At 42.8% G+C, this 18986-nt stretch overlaps 1 protein-coding gene across 3 annotated transcripts in view; it reads left to right on the top strand.

The window, feature by feature from the left end:
• The first annotated feature begins 7684 nt into the window (after positions 1-7684).
• The window catches only part of BACH1 (BTB domain and CNC homolog 1), a 49275-nt gene continuing 37973 nt past the window's right edge, over positions 7685-18986 (top strand). For 2 of the 3 annotated variants that reach the window (XR_008820007.1, XM_056327190.1), the window contains exon 1: positions 11821-11975. The gene's annotated coding sequence lies outside the window, so the exon portion shown is untranslated. Of the gene's footprint in view, positions 7813-11076; positions 11229-11820; positions 11976-18986 lie in introns of those variants that run through there. The other variant, XM_056327191.1, reaches the window with a different exon arrangement.

Here is an 18986-nt window from a genome sequence, read left to right as displayed (position 1 = left end):
TGTTTGGCTTTGCTTGGGCGTGCAGCTTCTGCTTTACCTATTAAAGTGTCTTTATTTAAACCCATGAGTTTTCTCACTTTTACCCTCCTGATCCTCTCCCACATCCCCATCGCTGGGGGGGACTGAGCTGCATGGGGCTTGGTTGCTGGCTGGGGCTAAACCACACCACCTTGCTGTCTGTTAATAAGGCAGTAGTCACCACTGTGTATCTATATGCAATTTCTGCGTGTATTTATTAAGATCTTAGAGAAAAACACCTAATTTGTGTTCTAGTCTTGGCATGCAAAAAACTGCACATTTTTATTACTTAAATTATCATTTTAAGATTTCTTCTCCTAGCACTCTGTCAGCTGTGCAGTGGCTGCTATGTTCCTCTGCCTGAAAGGAATGTGCAGTATAATGTATCTCCTGGTGTCATATAATAACCACCGTGAAACAGAGTCACTAGCTGCTCAGTTCAGTGTGTTCTCCCCTTTTCCTCAGACTGTATGTGAAATGTGACAGGTGGGGTCATTTTTTACTGGGTAGTGATTCATAAGCATTTAACTAGAACACTGGTATTTTGTTCTTTCTTAGAAGGACTTCATGTGAGACAATTACCACATTTTCCGATTTACAGCATTGGTCACAAAGTACAAAGCATTTGTGTTTTCTCAGGCAGCAACTTGCTTTCACGTGGTGGGAAGACATGCAAACAAGCACTCAGCTGAAGGCTTGTATCTTATCAGGACCAAACATGACTGTGCTCTGCTGTGGCTGCACATAGAGATGTAAACAGGTTGACCATGACTTGCAAAACTACACCTGAACCCCCGAATCCCAGTTTTTCCAAGTCATTCTGAGGTGGATGGACGTGAGGAGAAATGGGTAACATGCACAGGTACAACACCCCCCTGAGAATATTACTCCTGTGAGCCACTCACATACCCTAACCTGACCAAGGGTGTTTGGAGAGGTCAGTCAACAGCAGACTGCTCTGCTGAGCACTCCCCCTTGAACCCCCAGTAGCAGCAGTGTGCTTGGCAAAAGCAGGTAGAGGAGATATTGCTCTGGAGACCCTATAAATGGTCATATCCCTTTGAAAGGCTGCAAGGGTCTCGACCTCCTATGGAGTATACCCAACTATAAGCAATGGTCTTGCACAAATTCCTAGTACAGCCAGCTACATGCTGGGGTAGCCTTTGAGTCAATACAGCCACAATTTGCTAGGTAGATAAAAAGATGAGGATTTAGTACAGGAGAAAGGAGAGCATAGCGGCATATGAAATCATATGAGAAAATTAATCTCCTAAGCTAAACAACAGTTGGAAAACACCTCACAGGGAATTCAAAGTCATGTTTGTGATTGTCCTTATCAGGAAATAAGTCTGTGTGCAAAGAAGCACCCCACAAGAATTTGATTCTCTCCCACCCTTCTGGTAGAGCGGCAGCCCTTCGCTCCCTCTGCCTTCCCTCCTTTTCTTCACCCCTCCAAATGCTTGTTGAGAGGTAAAGCAGCCAATTTACAACAATGTAACTCAATTGGTCTTTTCTGGGCACTGAAGACCATACGTGAGCTCTGCAAACAAGAGATACGGGTTCATTTCAGGAAATACGCAATTGGAACTATCACCAACACACCCATAGGCTGCTTTTCACAACTACACTCAGGCCTAAGATCCATTTGTCCAGTTTGGATATTGAATCTGGCACAAAACATAAGGTGATGGGAGGCTGCTGTGTGATCCAGGATGTCTCAATAAGTCTTCACTGACTTTTTCACGTGGTTTTGCGAGTGTTTTAAGAAGCTAGCAGGCTAGAGATGCTCTGGTTGGAACAGCATCCAGGCTCCCAAGACCTACACTGTCATTAAGTGCAACATTTACACATTTGCCTGAAAAAACAGCAAGTGTCAAAAAGTGTTTTAATCATTTGACAGTAGCAAGAACAGCACCAGAGATTTTTGCTGAGTAGATACATCACCTTAGTCCCTGACTAGGCACCTTGGTCTATTTCAGCTCTCCTTTAGTACTTCATCACCATTAAGGGAAGGCTGAGGGGGGATCTCACGAATGGGTACAAATGTCTGAACGAAGTGTATAAAGATGACAGAGACAGGCTCTTTTCAGTGGTATCCAGTGACAGGCAATGGGCACAAACTGGAACACAGGAGGCTCCACCTGAACATCAGGAAACACTTTTTCACTATAAGGGTGACTGAGCACTGGCACAGGTTGCCCAGGGAGGTTCTGGAGTCTCCACCCTTGGAGATATTCAAAAGCCATCTGGACATGGTCCTGGGCCACCAGCTCTGGGTGGCCCTGCTTGAGCAGGGGGGTTGGACCATGTGACCTCCAGAGATGCCTTCCAACCTCATCCAGTCCGTGATTCTGTGAAGGGAAATGGGAAAAGAAAGGGTGTTCCTGAGATAAACTTTGCAAGTGGTTTCAAGAAGATCCTACCTTGCACGAAACTCCAAAATGTTTCTAAAAAGGGTTGTGAGTCTCCTCCAGTGCTGGCAGAACCAGTCTCCACAGGTGTGAAGCACCAGCTGTTCAAAGAAGGGAGAGGAAAAGCAGGAACAGAAGGAAACTGTCTGACCACTGTGTCCAAGGCAACACCTCATAAGACAAAAAAATTAACAAAGAACGAAGTTATCAGGAAATGACACTATATAATCAGTTCCATCGTTTATATAACGAGTTCCAGATTTGCAAGTACACTTTCCAATTGTCAGCTTGCTGTTTGCAGCAGCTTTCATCCTCTGAGAAGAAATGACCACTAGTTTGTGCATCATCTAACACTGGTTTCAAGAAGAGACTCCATCACAGTCAGACCCAATACAGAAAATTGCAGGTACTTTTCTCTCTCTTTTTAGGTATTGATGATGATACCTCCTCCGTGTCTTATTTGCACTGGTTTACTTTTTGCAGTGTGCAGCAGTTTTGGGCTCTTTGTTACTTTCACAGAACTAAGCTAGAGATAAAATCAAAAGTAGAGTTAAAATTGGCCTCATTTTCCTTTCCGTATGAGTTGTGCACTTAAAACATGACTCACCACGGCTTGCAGTCACACCCAAGCACACGATGAGCTGAGTGGCCAGTCACTTGAGAACAGGAGGAAATCCAGATAGACACAGCAGACGGGTGAAGATTGGCTCCCTCCTCTTACTGGATCACCACAGTGACAAACAAACTAGTAATCACTCCAGTTTCTCAATTGAGATTCCAACTTTAATGAGTTGCAGAAACTGAACAGCTTCTTTTGTGGGGCGTTTGATACGCAGTTCTAAACAAGCAGGCACTGAATCAATTTTTCCTCTGTTAGGACAAATGGGAAAGTGTACAACCTTAGAAAAATAAATACCCTTTCCAGAAAGCTGTAACATTAGAGTTAGTATGTCAAACAGTCAAACTATCATCCTGGAAATCGTTGTGTGATCAATACAGAAGCAATAAGTTTCAGTAAGAACCTTATGCTGTGAAATTAAAACCTACCCAAATATTTGAATGTATGGTATTCTTTCCTAATTTTGGTATGCTTTCCAGCCTTAGCCAGGTCTTCAAATACCTCAGTCACTTTTGCAATCATCCTGTGTAGCAAAAGCAAGCTGGGTGATCATCAAGAACCTATTTAAGCAAAAGAGTAGCTTAATTAGGTACCTTCAAAAAAATACGTTTTACCATGCTGCAAAAAGCCTCTACTTTATGCCACTGTCAGCCACCTCCAAAAGCAAATGCAATTTCGTTGTTCACTGTTCTGGTCCTGCTATATTTACAGTAGCCTTCAGACAGCCTAAGTGCAAGTCCTTCAGAAGCTTTCTACCAAAACATTTTTAAATGAATCCTTCTTCAGGCATTAGACTCAAAAGGCAAATATGCTTATATATACTGGAATGACAATTCATTTCCATAATTTCTTTCAGAGAGCTTGCAATGTTTCTGTCTAATGCCAGAAAACCTAGCCTTTTGAATCATTTAACCAGTGTTTTTGTTGTTCATCTGTCTGTCTTCGTTGCGTCTGACCTCTGGGATGATTGTAATAGAAAAAACATTCAGCTTTTCTTTCCTTTCTTCACTATGACTCAACATCCTTCTCCTCTCAGGGGTATGACTACAGTTCTTAGGGAGTCAGTCCAAAGTTTCAGTGTTTCAAGTATGGCACAGATTTATGAATCTGCATGTGTGTGAGAGAGAGGCCACTTCTTTCCCACTTTCAAGGGCCTCACCCACAAATACTTCTGTCCTTTAAGAGAACTCAGGGTACCTCCTTCCATGGGTATAAGGAACGCTCCCAGGGTTTTCATCTGGGGCAGGGTGGGGAGGGTTTGCACTTTACTAGAAGAGCAACAGACCAGTACTCCAGATAGCCCTGATAACGTAGCACCAATGAGCAGACTCCTCAGTTACAGCAGTTTAGAGTGAAAGCAAGAGAAAAGCCCGGAACCAGACACACATGGGAATAACGGACTACCAGATCTTAGTCCTCCTAAAGTGAGCACGTGCCATCCCAAGTTGCTAATTCAAGAGACTGTCAATAGACTATAATATAAATTAAAGTAAACAGAGTGGCTCTTCCTTCCTTAGTACAGCAAAGGCTATTTTCTGAAGAGATGGCTCTCTTCCCCCAGCATGACCCTTTCGTAGGGGAAGGGCACACAGAGACGGTGGAGTTTGCTGTGCGTTTAGTTTGTGGCCCTGTGAATCCTCAGCCCTCCAAGCATGAGGTGTCTCACCAGGTCTCCCCCCCATTTCCCCAGAACCTCGGTGCCTCCGTGAGTCTATGTGCAGCTGGCTGAACACTAGGCTTCTGCTGGTTTCAGGCTTAGTGGTTTTCTGCTGCGGAGAGCTAATTCGTCTAAAGCCCACACAGCTGCAATCCCACAGCAGTACTTAGGACTGCACACACTCATCGAGCCCTGGATGACATACACTGGCTTTCCCACATACGCTGAGGTTTTCTCCCAGGCTTCAAAAGAGCCACTGTGTGACAATGCCTGGGCTGGACAGTCTGGCTGCAATGAATTCACCTCACATCCTGAGCAATCCTGGTGTCTTCCCAGATCCCTCAGATCAGGCATTGCTGATTGCAAAATTACAGTCATTAACAGTTTTACACCCGGTTTCCAGGAAAGGAAATCCATTTTTCACGAATAAATTGTTTTCCTCTTTCAAGCTAAGTACTCGGATAGTTTTTTTCAGCTGTCCTACTGCATTTCTCATTCTTTGGTCTTTTCATACACCTTCCCCAGCCTATCTAAGCAGACCTCTTATTTTCCACTTTAAAATCTGTTTCCCACCTTTTTGCCATTGTCTATACACAGTTCATAACCCTTCTCGCAAAATAATAAAAAATAATATCTCATTATTTTCAAGAAAAAAAATCCCATTTTTTTTCCCCCATTGAAATATTACTGTTTAATTTCAGGTTGCTGTTTTAAAAATAATACCTGGGAAAAAAAAGCAGCTTTAACTGAGAGGCTAGTTTTCATTTTCAAGATGCTTTGCTGAGAATTTGGACCAAATTAGCTTTAGATTTAAGATAATAACTTTTATAATTGAATTTTAAAAGACAGTTTACTAGAATAGGATTTACTTCTAGATGAAAAGCACTTTTTCTTTATTTTTATAAACAGGGAATTAAAAAATATTTTCCTGTGATTAACAGTATGCTTTCCCAGAATGAACAAAAGACTTTTGTAAGCAAGAAACCACAAACAATAACCACGTGTGTTCCTAAGAACAGTACCACACACATACAGCAACAGACAGTATGGAAATAAATTCTAAAAGAATGTATTTAATGACTTCAAAAACCATTTTAAAATAAGAGTCAGATTTTCAGCTTGTACATATTGACATAGCCCAGTGGTTTCAGTCACTTAGATACATCACATGACAGAGTAGCTCCCTGATAGCTTGATTTACAGATAGCAAATGTTATCTAAGTTTAGATTAAACCACAGCTTTTGTGTTTACAAGTTCACAGGAGGGAGTGGTTTGGTTTTCATTTACCAGAGTGTAAATGGACTAGTCTCCTATAGCCTACAGAAGTCGTATCTGACGTGGATGTGCGTACAACAGGGTCTTCAGCCTCTGCTCAGTGAAGCCAGGGTGGCACTTTCCACCAGGTGACTCCTGACACAGCTCGTGGTGTCGACGAGCGCAGGAGTACACCAGAAGCAGGCCACGAGCTCTATCTGTTGTTCCAGAGGCCAGACCAGTCCCAGCTGGGATTTTGTCCCACTCCATCTGCCACTGCTGCAAGCATGTCTTGCAGATGTGCAAGACGTGCTGTATATATGCAAAGAAAATCTGTGGCTCCAGGGAAATACTGGAATTACTGCACGTGCATGAATGTAAAGCGCTGCTTACACCGCTATGGCCAGTGCTTACAGGAAAGCATCAGACGTACTCCATATATGCAGTGCATTCAATCTATGCATGTAAACCTGGTGCTTCTAGGACAACAGTATGTCTATTACACCTGATTTACTGCAGTAATCTGCACGCTCATTTGGCTGACAACCAGAAATGCTGGATTCTTACGTATGTATAATCAGTTTGGTACAGTGTAGGTAAGGGACCAAAGACAGAAACCCTCTCCTGACACTGAGGCAGGTGTCCTGCTCAGCCAGACAAAATTGGACATCTCCAGATGAAAGGAAGATGGGCCTTTAGCAACTATTTTTCTCAGTGACCCCACAACACTTTTGCTCTGAAGGATTCTGACCCCCACATCCCGCAGAAGTATGGGAGCACAGGTTCAATCAATGTGCAGTCCTCTGGGAGTTATGCCTCTAGCCCAACCCAGTTATCCACACTTTTGCCACAGACACAGGCATGAGACAGGCATCTCCAAAAGGAGTTTCATCACACCTCTCTCAGACATCTGCCATAGGAAGGGAAGAATTACCCCATGGAGATGCCTATCTAGTTCCATTGAGTGCATGGCAGCCTAGATAAGTAGCTTAGATTAGAGAGCTAAATTTTAGATGGATAAAGACAGGTGAGATCAATCTCATCTTTAGCATATAGATATGAGATATGTTGCAATTTACTGCTGGAGAATACATTAGCCAAGTTTCTATGGTACGAAACCAGCTTCAGCACAGGAATAGAGAAGAAAGGCAGAAAAAAATCACACATATTATTGAAGATGGCCTAAATATTCCTTATTTTAAGCTGTGCCCTTTAGTCAACACAACTAACCTCCAGAGATTAGGTCACTTTCATCTCTCTGGGCCATTACCATAGACTAGCCAGAGCTCAGTGAAACTGAGCCACAAACTAGTGCTAGCTGAGGCTGGTGCATCCAGCGTGCACACCACTAGCAAAGCCACAACTATAGCCAGGCTTCACAGGGAAATAACAGCATTTGATATAATGGGACTTAAAATCTCATGAATGTTGTCAATTTATCAGAAAAAAATACCTATTGCAAAAAAAAAGGACATTTTTCTTTGTTTTCCTCTTACTGTTTTTATTTTCTTTCATCTTGCTAATTATGTGAGCATTTATCATCTGTTTTTATATTGTTTTATCTTTAAAATATTCATTATTCATCTGCAGGAAGATGTACTTCCTCGTTTTTCAGCTTAGCTTCCAGATCTCCTTTTTGTTGGTTTTACTTCTCCTTTTTAGGGAAAAAATGGACTTTTTATTTTTCCTCTCTCCAGTTGTGTCTAATTTCAACGACGAAAGTACTTACTCAGTTCTTTGGTCTGACTACGAGTGAGAAGCAAGCTGTTACGCCATAATTTCATTCCCTGCTGTGTGGGAAGTCAGCATTGCGTCATCCCTCACATCAACAAGAGATGAAGATCCTTTCTTGGTAAGCTCCTTTTGTTTTGATACTCTTTTCTCTTCTGTTCCCCTCTCTTCCCTACAAAAATCTTAAGTGTAAGAGCAGAACCCCCCCACACCTTTTAGTCTTAGTGGTAGGTGTTTTATGTTTTCTGCTTATGCTTAAACATCAAGAACATCCTGTATTTCTGCAACTCAATTTTTACTGTACTAGGGGACTGGGAATTAGCAACATGCATTAGAGCATGACAACTACAAGTCACAGAAAACATAAAGAGCAACCGCAGAAACTTTGATTCAGAACACATTAAGAATTGGTAGTACCCAAATCTCAAGCAAAAAGGTACTATTTGGATATCATTATCAAACAGCTGTTCTTAAATTTATTTGCCAACAAATTGCTTACGTTATTTTGTAATGAAGCTCTGGTTGTATTGGTGAATACATTGACCAATGAATAACTAATGAATAACTAAAAAAATTAAATGTTGCCTTCTTAACATTTAAGGTAAAAGGCAGTTATCGAACTGTCATTGAAGGTAAATCTGTATTAGCCTCTGTCAAAACTGAAAGCCTCAGAATTTTGTTCAATATACTCTTCATATGAATGGCAGAGAGAACCACACCCTCCCTCCATCACGTGCAATTTTGCTGATTCCTGCTTAGATTAAAAACATCTCAGCTGCTCATTTTATAACATAGCTGTATTTAGCAAATTGGGGCCATCAATAATTCCTTGCTTAATCAAAACTGTGGAGTGTATAAACACAGTAATAACAGCTGTGTTACATACAAAGAAAACTGTTAGAGGGGTCATTTTGATTTACAAAGCACTGGACATAACTTGTTCCTTTAGCAGAAATACACATGAACAGATTCATCAGAGAATTCCCAAGGGAAAGGGGGTAGTGGAGAGGCAATCTTTCCTCTTCACAGTGGATTCTTCTCACCTCAAAGGCATCATACCATCTCAGAGAATGCACACAAGATCCGTGTGTAAAATGAACATGTAACAACCACAAGTGTATTTTTAAATTAATAAGTGAATATCCAGATTTGCTCTTAATTCAGCAAATATTTTTGAATCTTCCATTTCTTGCCTGATCCCATCCTCTACACTGCTGTTGCTCTTTATACTCTTTCAGTACCTCTTGATTTGATGTCCTCTTTGCTTCACTAGCTCCAGCATGGCATAGGTGCAACATTTTTGTCCTGGCTGTTAGCGTGGATGATTATATTGGTATATAATCCTGATTATATTGGTATATAATCCTCTTTGCTGCAGGCCTTTCAGAGAAAGAGTTGCTTGACTAATCTCAGGTACAGCCAACACAGTAGATTGTTTGCTTCATTGATGTTGCTTTTATTTGTTTTGCATGATTGTCACATTAAAAGACAACTGTTACTCGGCTGTATTAGCCCACAATAAAGACGCTTAAGAATCCAGGCACATGTAAGAGTAAAATGAACGGTGTGTTGCTTTGGAAGACAACTGCAGTTTACACGCCAGGCCTACAGCAGGTGTAATAAAAAGACAAGATTTTCACCTGGTGCAAATCTAGACAAGGCATTAACATCTCACTTGAATGTTATCGACAGAGGAAAAGACAGCTTTCTTTTATCAGACTTTTTCATCTGCACACACAATTTTCACTATAAATTCTCAGAGCCAGGAGCAACTGGGAACCCTCAAGTAAGTAATCTGGAGCTACTGCTTGGGGTATGGTTGCACATCTGCTTTTACAGTGCTTTGGGTTGTCATTTTTAGTTTGGGTGCTAATGAAGAATGTCCGATTAAAGAAATGGAGACAAAGAAATAGTAACAAAATGCACCTTACAAAACTGAGCCTAAAGGATTAGAAATGATCCAAAGAAAAGTGAAGCCTGCCTGTGAAATGCAGCCACTCCCCACTTAAAAAAAAATCCCATTCAGAACCCTCTTTTCAGCTAGCAAACAAATCAATAAAGCAGCAGGGATTTCCTGTCTGTTATCAGTTTTAATCTGGTATAATGACTTTTGAAGAAAGCTATTGAAAAGTTCCTTTCTCTTTTTCTGTGAAAACGAAACTGGTTCACTGGGTGGGGGTGGAATCAGTTCTAGATCCCTCAGACCTCCTGCCTGTGTATTTTCTAACTGGCTTGCCACTGAAAGTAAATAAAAGAAGAATTTCATTACCATTACCATTGTAATGGCAATAACTCTGTAGGAAAGAGTATGTAGGAGTAAAGTAATATATAAAAGTATGTTTTTAAGAAAAACATTCCATGCTTTTCCACCATAAGCATTTTTCCCCGTGGTTTCATCTGTTTCTGAATTATGCAAGGCCAGTCATTACACCCAAACGTGAGGGGAACTCCCTCCCCTTTTATACACACCTATCATTACTAAATATTACCAGCAAGATCTTTGCTCACCTTCCCCAAAAATTCTCAGGAAGGTTAAAATGAAGTTTAAAATGTCTACTGTAAAAACAGCTCAGCAAAGTTATGTGACACTTAAATACAGCGTAAAACAGATTGTATATTGCTCATCTGCTTTTATTTTATAGGAGGCATAAATGCAATTGCATAATTAAAACGTAAATAAAACGGTTAAACTTTGTCAAAATGTCAGAGCAATGAAATTTCCATTAGTATTCTTGGCAGTGCACCTTTTGCCATCATTAATGTTTTATTCAGGATATATAGCGCTTCTGGAGGGAGGTTGCCTTCAGTGGTGTCCTTGAATAAACAGGTCCATGGGAGTTTACTCTCCCCCCGATTTGGCCAACAGAGATTTTTTTTTTTCCTTTAAATACAGAAAAGAATAGAGGGTGGGGGGTTTTTTCCATCTTTCAATCAGTTTCCCTTTGCATTGCCTTCAAGATGACACTGCATAGAACAAAGCTGCTTGCTCTCTGGCTGTTTTTAGCAGAAGGAAAGACCTTACTGCTACTCAACGTTCCTTAGCAGGACACAGTATCTACCAGAGCCTAAAAGTACGGAAAATTCTCTGGTCCTGGACAGGATAACACATAGCAGCAGTTTCTAAGTCATCCTGTCAGACTGAATTTGTACCTGTAGATGACACACACAAAAATACTTGTTGGGACCTGAAAACAGTACACAAGCCACATACACATAGCACTGGACACCCCGATCTGCCTTTCAATTGGGATACTAGCTCAAACGTAACACCGCACCATTTTCAGTTCTACCACCGGTGTGTCTGTTGTTAGCTGAAGACTATCTCCTCACCACAGCTTGCTCCACTGTATTTTTTTGCCTTACTGGACATCTTATCTCCTCTTAGGCAGCACAGCCTGGTAGCTGGCTGACAAATCAAACCCAGAACGAGGACAAGGTCTGTCAGTGGGTCCTGCTGACAGCAAATCACTCTCACATCAACGCGGTTTGAGCTTCTGGAAAGCATTCTGGACCACAGGACGTAAACCCAGCGACCCAGTAAGTTATACCCGCAAAACCTCCCTCAGGATGGCACCTTTACAAAACGTTAGATGAACATTTCCTGGCACACACGTGTCACTAATCGCGTTACTGTCAAGCCTATTAACTGCTGGCACCTCCCAGCACAGGCCTCGAGCCGCGTGTCCAGCAGCGCAAGAGTCTGACACCAGCAAAACACATACAGCCCGTCCCGCCCCGCCGTCCCCCCGCGGCGGCCACACCGGGCGGCGGCTGCGGGGCCTCGGGCGACGCCGCGCCGCGACCAGCGCTTCCCACCCGGCCACGGCTACCCGCCCGCGGAGCCCCTTCCCCTCAGAGAGGCGGCGAACAGCCGGCCCCGCGCCCAGGCCACCCCCCGCGGCCGCCACGGCTGCTCACGCTGCCCCGGCGGGCGGGCGGGCGGACAGGCCGCCGGCGGGGCCGCAGGCGGGCAGCAGGGCCCAGCGCGACCCCCGGGAGCGGCGGCCGGCGGGGTGCCGGCGGCGCGCATGCGCACGACCCAGCGGCGTGGGCGGCTGCGCGTCGGTGGGGAGCGCCGCGTCCAATCAGCGGGCGGGGTGTGCGCGGGGGGCAGGGGCGGCGGGCGGGTCATGTTGTTGGGAGTCACCTGACCGCCCGCGCCGCAGTCGGGCCGCAGGCTGTGCCAGGGGCGGCCGGGCCGGGGGGAGCCGCGGGAGGACGGGGCTGAGGCGGTGACAGCGCTGCCCAGCGGCCCCGCGCGGAGGAGCGGCAGCAGGCGCTGAGGTGAGCCGAGCCGACTGAACCGAACCGAACCGGCCGCCGTCGGGAGCAGGCGCGGCCGCCCGGTGCCCGTTGGGCTGAAGCGGGTGGTGGTGGTGGTGGTTGGGCGAGGGCAACACCATTCGGGCGGGGGGGGTGGAGGAGGCTGAGGCGCGTTCACGGCGTTAGAGAGCCGCTCCTCCACCCCACCCCCCTCCGCGGCCGGCGAGGTGTCCCGTCCCGCCGCGGCGTGGGCGGGCGCTGTCGGACCCCGGGCGGGGGCGGCGGGGGGGCTCCTGCGCTCGTGGGGCCTCCGGGCCGGCGCAGGGTGGGGGCGGAGCCCCCCTCCCCCCCTCGGTGCCGCGCTGCCCCCCTTCGCCCGGGGCGCCGCCGCGGGGTCAGTCGTTACTCTGCCTCTCGTCTCCGCTTCCCGCGGGCGCCCCGCGCGCTCCGGTGACACGGGCGTGCCTCCCCCCCGGCGGGGCAGCGCGGCCCGGCTGGCGGTGCGGCGTCACTCCGCCGCGCCCGCGGGGACCCGCAGCCGGTGCGTTCGGTGCTCGCCGGTCTCCGCGGGAGCGGGGGGAGGTGGGTTCTGGGTGGTAACCGGGGAGGTGCGGATCCTGTCCGCCCTGTGCTGTGCGGCGGGTGCGCGGCAGCTCCGGGGCGTGCTGGAGAGGCAGCGATGGTGACACAACCGTCACCCGCTTTTCTGTCAAATTCTATTTGCACTCTTCCATCTTAGTATGGCAACGTAACAGCGATCCCACGATCCCAGATTCATATACAGCTGGGCCCTCTAAATGCTTGTTGAGTTAAGAAAGGAAAGAGCACACGTTCTAGCAGTAAAGGAAGAGTAAAGGTAACGTGTGTACAGTTTAATCATGTGGTAACTTCTGACAGACATCAGTTTGAGGCACTACAACAAGGCACTTCTAGTGTGTGAAAAACATTTGACTAGTAACGAAATAATTGTAGTCTAGAGGCACTGTAAATTAAAGTTACACAGCACTCTGAATACTCTAGTAATATGGTCAGTTCTTTAATCTCAAATATTATGCCACACTGAAGAGAAAACAAAAGAGTATGTTCCTGTCAACCATGGTGAGTTCCAAAGAAAGCAACTAAGATACTCCAAGTCGTATTTTGTGGTTTATGAGTTTAACTTTAAAGGTTACTGAAATGGCATAATTACTCTTGGTTGTCCTAACCCATGTGAGTAAGCCTGTGTGGATGTTAACAAAAAGTGAGGCCTAAAAGTGGCAGATTTGCAGAGAGAAACAGTTGTTGCTGAAAACAATATCCATATTGTATGCTTTGGCGGAAGGGCTTCCTTTCAGCTAACTCCACTGAATCCCTTAGTATTTGGACTTGTTTAGAAGTAATTCTAAAGTACATTTCCCAGTTTAGTCTAAAAAAGAACCTACTCTTGTTGGCCTCGTCCATCTTGTGAAATGAACAAAAGCACAGTAAGTGGGGTGTTCGGTAAGTTGGCTTCGTTAGCACACTCCTGACTCTAACTGGAATGCTCAAGTGGAGGTTTAACTTCCGTCTACTGTATTTTGGAGTGTGTTATACTAAAAAAATCTGCAAGATCTTAGTGTGCTAAATATTTATTTGCTTTTAGTAGGTTCAAAAATCCTTATGCTAAGGATATTTTGAACAGTAATGAACTTAGGTTAGTGTAAGACTTGTCTAGTATTAAAACCCATACCCCTTGCCTGATCATTTGGATCAGGTGGCATTCTCATTGGGTGTAGAGTGGGCATGCCTTTGCAATGGGTTGTGTGAGTCCCAAATAAGTTTGCTCTACGTTTTAGGGAAAGATAACTGGTCTCCTTGTCATGTCATTCCCCCCCTGCCCTCCCCACTTTGCCACTTCTATGAGATGAGAAGAGGTGTTAATATAAATTCTTCGTAGATGTCCTTTAATTATAGACCTGTCTTTCTCCCTGCACTAGGCATGCTAGTGTGAGGCGGGAGGAGAGGTGCGCTAGTCAAAGGATTCATGTTTATGTTTGAATGCGGGTGTTGTAGTTGTCCCTTAGAATTTGACCACTGAAAGTTTCATGGGGGAGGTTTAGGGGTAGAAAAAACCTTAGTGGTATTTATAGTGTAAGTCCTGTTTATACGCACTCCTTAGTTAAACCATAGGTGACATGTTAGTCAATGCAAAAATGTGGGTAGGACCAAAACTTTGAGTGAGCAAAAAATAACTGCTGAAACAGCCATTAAGTTGTATGAATTCACTGTAGTATGACCACAGTGGGGATAATGTATGAAGAGCCCACCTGCAGCTTTCCCTGCCCCCCACCTCCAGTTCAGAGGTTAGCAGTGTGGAGAGGGGAAAAAAAAAAACCCAGCCAAACCAGAAAGGCTCATTTTGCTGTAACAACGCATAGGCTGCGTCACAAAAGTAACTCCATCTCCAGCAGTATGCTGTATTTTTTGGTTAAGGCCCTTTTCAGGGTGAAAGTAAGTCTTTTTTTTGTTAAGTCCTATGAAGGGAAGCCCTCATATTTTGTATAAATGTTGGTTAGCAGGTCACAGTAAGGCTCAGCTACTGAAGCTTTAAAAAAGAGGGGGGCTCTATGAAGGGCAAATTGACTTTAGAAGCATTGGTGAAATACAAATAAATTGATTTTAATCATTAGACATACATTGGAGAGCAGAAGAGGTAGCCTTAGGGTATCAGTCACTCAATCTCTTTAAATGAGAGCTTGTGTCTTAAATTAATCTTTAGAATCATATTGAGGTAATTTGTTTGTGAATAACTTCATTTGAACTGTCAAGATAATGTTTGTAGGTGTTTGTCTGGATTCCAGTGTTGACCCGTTGACTAATACTTTGATAAGTAAATAGGTAGTGTCTGTTTTCCCTGTTTACACTTATTTTAGGGTTAGTATTGTATATGGTACCATCCCAAAAATACTTCGTTATTAGCTCAGCTAGTAAGGCCGTGTCTTTTAATATTGTGTGTCAGATAGGAAATGGTCTACAGTTTCCTGATGCAGAAAGTGAAACACAGCTTTATGTGATTTGGTGGAGGTCTTTACTAGAATTACCATTTGAAGTCTGGTAGTCTGCATCTTTTTTTTTTTTTTTTTTTTTTCTTTCTTATTATATAAGTACTGCCAGTTCTGATGAACCTGTTTTCATAGAAATGCTTGTGAAGTTCTTTCTGACTTGGATCTAAAATATTCATAGAATTTTGTTTGTTCTGCATACTGTGAAGAACAGTTGTGTAAACAAATCAGAGTTAAAAAGCTAGTACCAGAAACAAGATTATGAATATAATTTCCTGAAAGAATTTCCTTTGACTTGTGATGTATTTGCTTCTCAGTTCTTTCAGGTGGTTTCTTCTGTCTTTGAGTTAGATACATTAGAACCTCAGATGGTTAATTTATTATAAATTCATTTGTTATAAACATTTTGACATACATATTTGTGAATGGATTCTGGCAGTCATTAAAATAATTCTTGTGGTTTAACTGTGGCAGAGTAGAATATGTAGCTATAGATGCAAAGGTGTTTGTCCTTTAAGTAAAGATGAGGGTTGACAGTAGATGTTAGTTGAGTGTTGTATGTTATGCCAGTCAAGCCCTTATACTAAGTGAATATTTTATTATCTAACCTAGCTCTTCAAACAAACAAACAAAAAAACAACACACACACACACACACAGTTTCTACTAGTAATTTTTTTTTTGGCATTGTGTTTGTGGGGTTTTGGTTTTTTTGTTGTTGTTACGTGTTTTGGGGTTTTTCTTTTTAGGTGAACCATGCCTCTAAGAAGTCTGTCCATTGTTGTAATCTTCTCAAAGTTAACTCTGAATACCAGCAGAATCGAAGGGTTACAAGTGATGGGAATTTGCTGTAAAGGAGTCTCTGAAATACCTTCAGTCCCATTTCATTTTTTAGCTGTGCAACAAACCATGTCCCACAACATGATTTTTACCCCTGATCCAAAAGTTAAGCAATTAGTGTTGTGAAAAGTAATGGTGAACAGCAAAGTAGTAATATTTTTTTCTGGCTTTGGTATGGGCTGCTTTGTATCATCTTCTGATGGAAACGATTCAAACTTCTGCTCTGTGGAATATTTCTATGATTACATGGTATCAGTCCTTTGTTTTTTTCCTTTCCCACCTTCTGGATCCTTGTGACTACTAGGAATCTCAGGTTCCACCCTTCCACTGCGCTCCTTTGAGCTCAGAGTTCTCATATAACTTGCAAATATTAAAAAAAAAATATGAATATTCAGGCTTTAAACCTGGAAAAACAAATTAAGACTCTCAGCGCAGACTTAAAACTTGCCAGACTTCCCGTGATTCTTTTTAATTCTCACTTGTGACTTGAAAAGAGTCCAAATGCTGTGGTAAGAATTATGTTGCAGAAATACAGCCGAATACTTTTTTAAAAGCTCATCTATGTAATTAAGCTGTGAGCAATATCATCCTGGTGTTTAGACTAATAAAGAATACACTTTAGAATTTTAATTATGAATATGCTAATCATCTGAAGATGAGACCTACTTTTTTCTAGTGGTGAAAGCACTGCCTTTACGAAGCAAAGCTTACTTTTTGCTTTTTTAATCGGTTTTTTCTTTTAAAGTCATTTTGAACTGAAGATGGGGAAGCAATAAACATGAACACTAAAATGCTTGTTCATTCCTTGTCAGCATAACGTGAATCAGCAGCTATTAGCTGCTGTAGGCGTTCATCTGTAACATAACTTTATTTCCTTAAAAGGAGAGGTAGCCAGGGGCAAGGACATAGATGCCACACTTGAGAAAAAAGCCTTTGCAGTGTATTTTGAATAAACTGTCTTGTAGCCAAACTGTCTTGTTTTAGCAGTAGTAAATGATAGCTGTCGTCCCTTTGTACTTTACAGCTGTGGATGACAGAATTTTTTTGTAGGATAAAGTAAATGTAAATCTCCACCCTCAGGGAACTGGGGGAGATAAGTGACCTGCTGGAAGTTACTCAGTAGATCAGCGTAGGAGTCAGAAATAGTACCCAGAGTTTTTCTCCAAACTGTTTTTTTTCTTTTTTGGCAGGGTCTACAATGCCTTTTTTCCAACTGCTCAGGAATTCAAAGTTTCTAAAGAGTACAGATATGATACAAGCATTGTGATAGCTGAGCAGACCTTTATTGTGTGCTTGGTTGATCTTGCTAGATATACCATGATGGTGATCACAACTGAATTTGCATTGGTTGTGCATCCAAGTTCACCCAGCTGGGATAGCAGTGACAGCAAAGGTGTCACACCTGGGTTCTGCAGCTACTGAAGGAAAGCTTCACTGTCTGCTTTCTCTTATTTCAAGAACTTTACCTGTGTACAACTGCCAGTTACTGTGATTACTAGAGAGGATTGATATCCAGCGTGGTGTTAGTGTATGGTTCTTCACTAAGTAAGTAAAGACAAAGGAATACTTTTTTAGTAAACTGGGTAACTCATGGGCTGGATCATTTACAGGAAATGCATGGTAGCTGAAGGTTAGAAAAAAACCCAAAACCCATACATGTAGACTGTGTTGATTGTGATGGTAGAGCAACATAATTGATATCTAGGTCTAGAAATAAAAGGTTAGCTCTTCTCTTTAGGAGTATCTGAAATGGATTTATGGACTGATGGAAAAGAAGTAAGAGGCTGTTGCTCTTAAAGAGAAAGCACTGAATTGATAGGATCTAACTCCTGTAGCTCCTGTATTTTTTTCTTGGCTCTTGCTGCTATTATTGTGATCTTAATAGAGCTTAAGACAGAAGAACCACAGGTCAGTTTGTTTTGGTTTATTGCCCTGCTTGCTTTTAAGTGTATTGTAGGTGATGGTAACAAAGTACAGTCCTGTGTTTCATTTGACAGTGAGTCTTTCACAGACAGTCATTAGGTTTGGATGCTAGACTGGAGAGAATCCAAGTATCTGTGGGTTCCCATTGTATCTTGGTGACCATTAGATAGTGGATTTTCTTTTTCAGGTCCGTAGATTTACCACCAAGTGTTTAAATTGTAAGTTTGGCAAATTGGCTATATCTTTCCTGAAAATGTAAGCCTTAAAGTAGGAAAGGCGTGACCGTTGTTGATTTCCATGTATTTCTGTGCTCTGATTTGGTATTTTTAAAGACATGTTAAACATTCAAACTCAGAATGTTCAAAAAGTATTTTGGTAAATGTGTACACAAATCATAGGTGTATCATAATGTAAATAGAAGAAGTAATGGCAGTGATTTGCACTCTGGAACCTGTATCTCAGTTTTAAGGGCCATTTTAGCCAACCTTAAAGTGTCTCAGAGCCTATGGAGCTCATTTCTGAGACTCACTCATTCTTTCTAGTTGTGAATTTTCTTCTAACACCACCACTGGATCTTTCCAGCATCAGCTGGTCCAATGTTCAAAAAGCTATTTAGCTGTAAAGCGTGCCTCTTTGTATGTTGAAATACCACCCTTTTCAGTTTTTGTGGTGTTTGAGTATAAAGTAAAGGACACTGAATTAACTTCTGATAGCTGTCTTATTGTTGTCTGAGTTAATTCTGTAGTAAAATTCCTGGCAGCTGTCATAACAGCTGGAGGTATCTGCCTGCCTATTTTTGTCATCTTTGTTCAGAAAGAATGGTGCAAGTATACAACTAACCAGCTATAGGCATACAGAATTGGTGTTAACTGTCTCTTAAAGTGCTGAAAAGCTTAGTTGTAAACAATATGGCATTTTGGGGGATTCTGTAACATTGATGCAAAATGCAGGATACTGTTTAAATCCTCACTTCTGCTTGGAGGAAGTTCTTAATTCACTGCATTGCATATTAGTATGCTTTATTTATTTAGTCACTTTGGTTGATTTTTATGATCCTGTATGTTTGACATTCATTATTAATAAAACATTTTGGACAGTGCGTTCATGTTCTAGAAATTCTCTACAGAAAAGCTGGAATTTTTTCCTAGTTGTCCAGTGGGAATCTGGGTAAGTGGCAGTGACATGGGATAATTGCTGCTGATTTTAATATTTGCAGTGAGCTGATGGGTGGTACAGTTGCTTTGTTGTAC

The sequence above is a fragment of the Falco biarmicus genome, chromosome 2, assembly GCF_023638135.1.
Source record: "Falco biarmicus isolate bFalBia1 chromosome 2, bFalBia1.pri, whole genome shotgun sequence".
NCBI lineage: Eukaryota > Metazoa > Chordata > Aves > Falconiformes > Falconidae > Falco > Falco biarmicus.
Note: the sequence above shows the minus strand (reverse complement) of the source record. Positions and strands in the feature narration are given on the sequence as shown.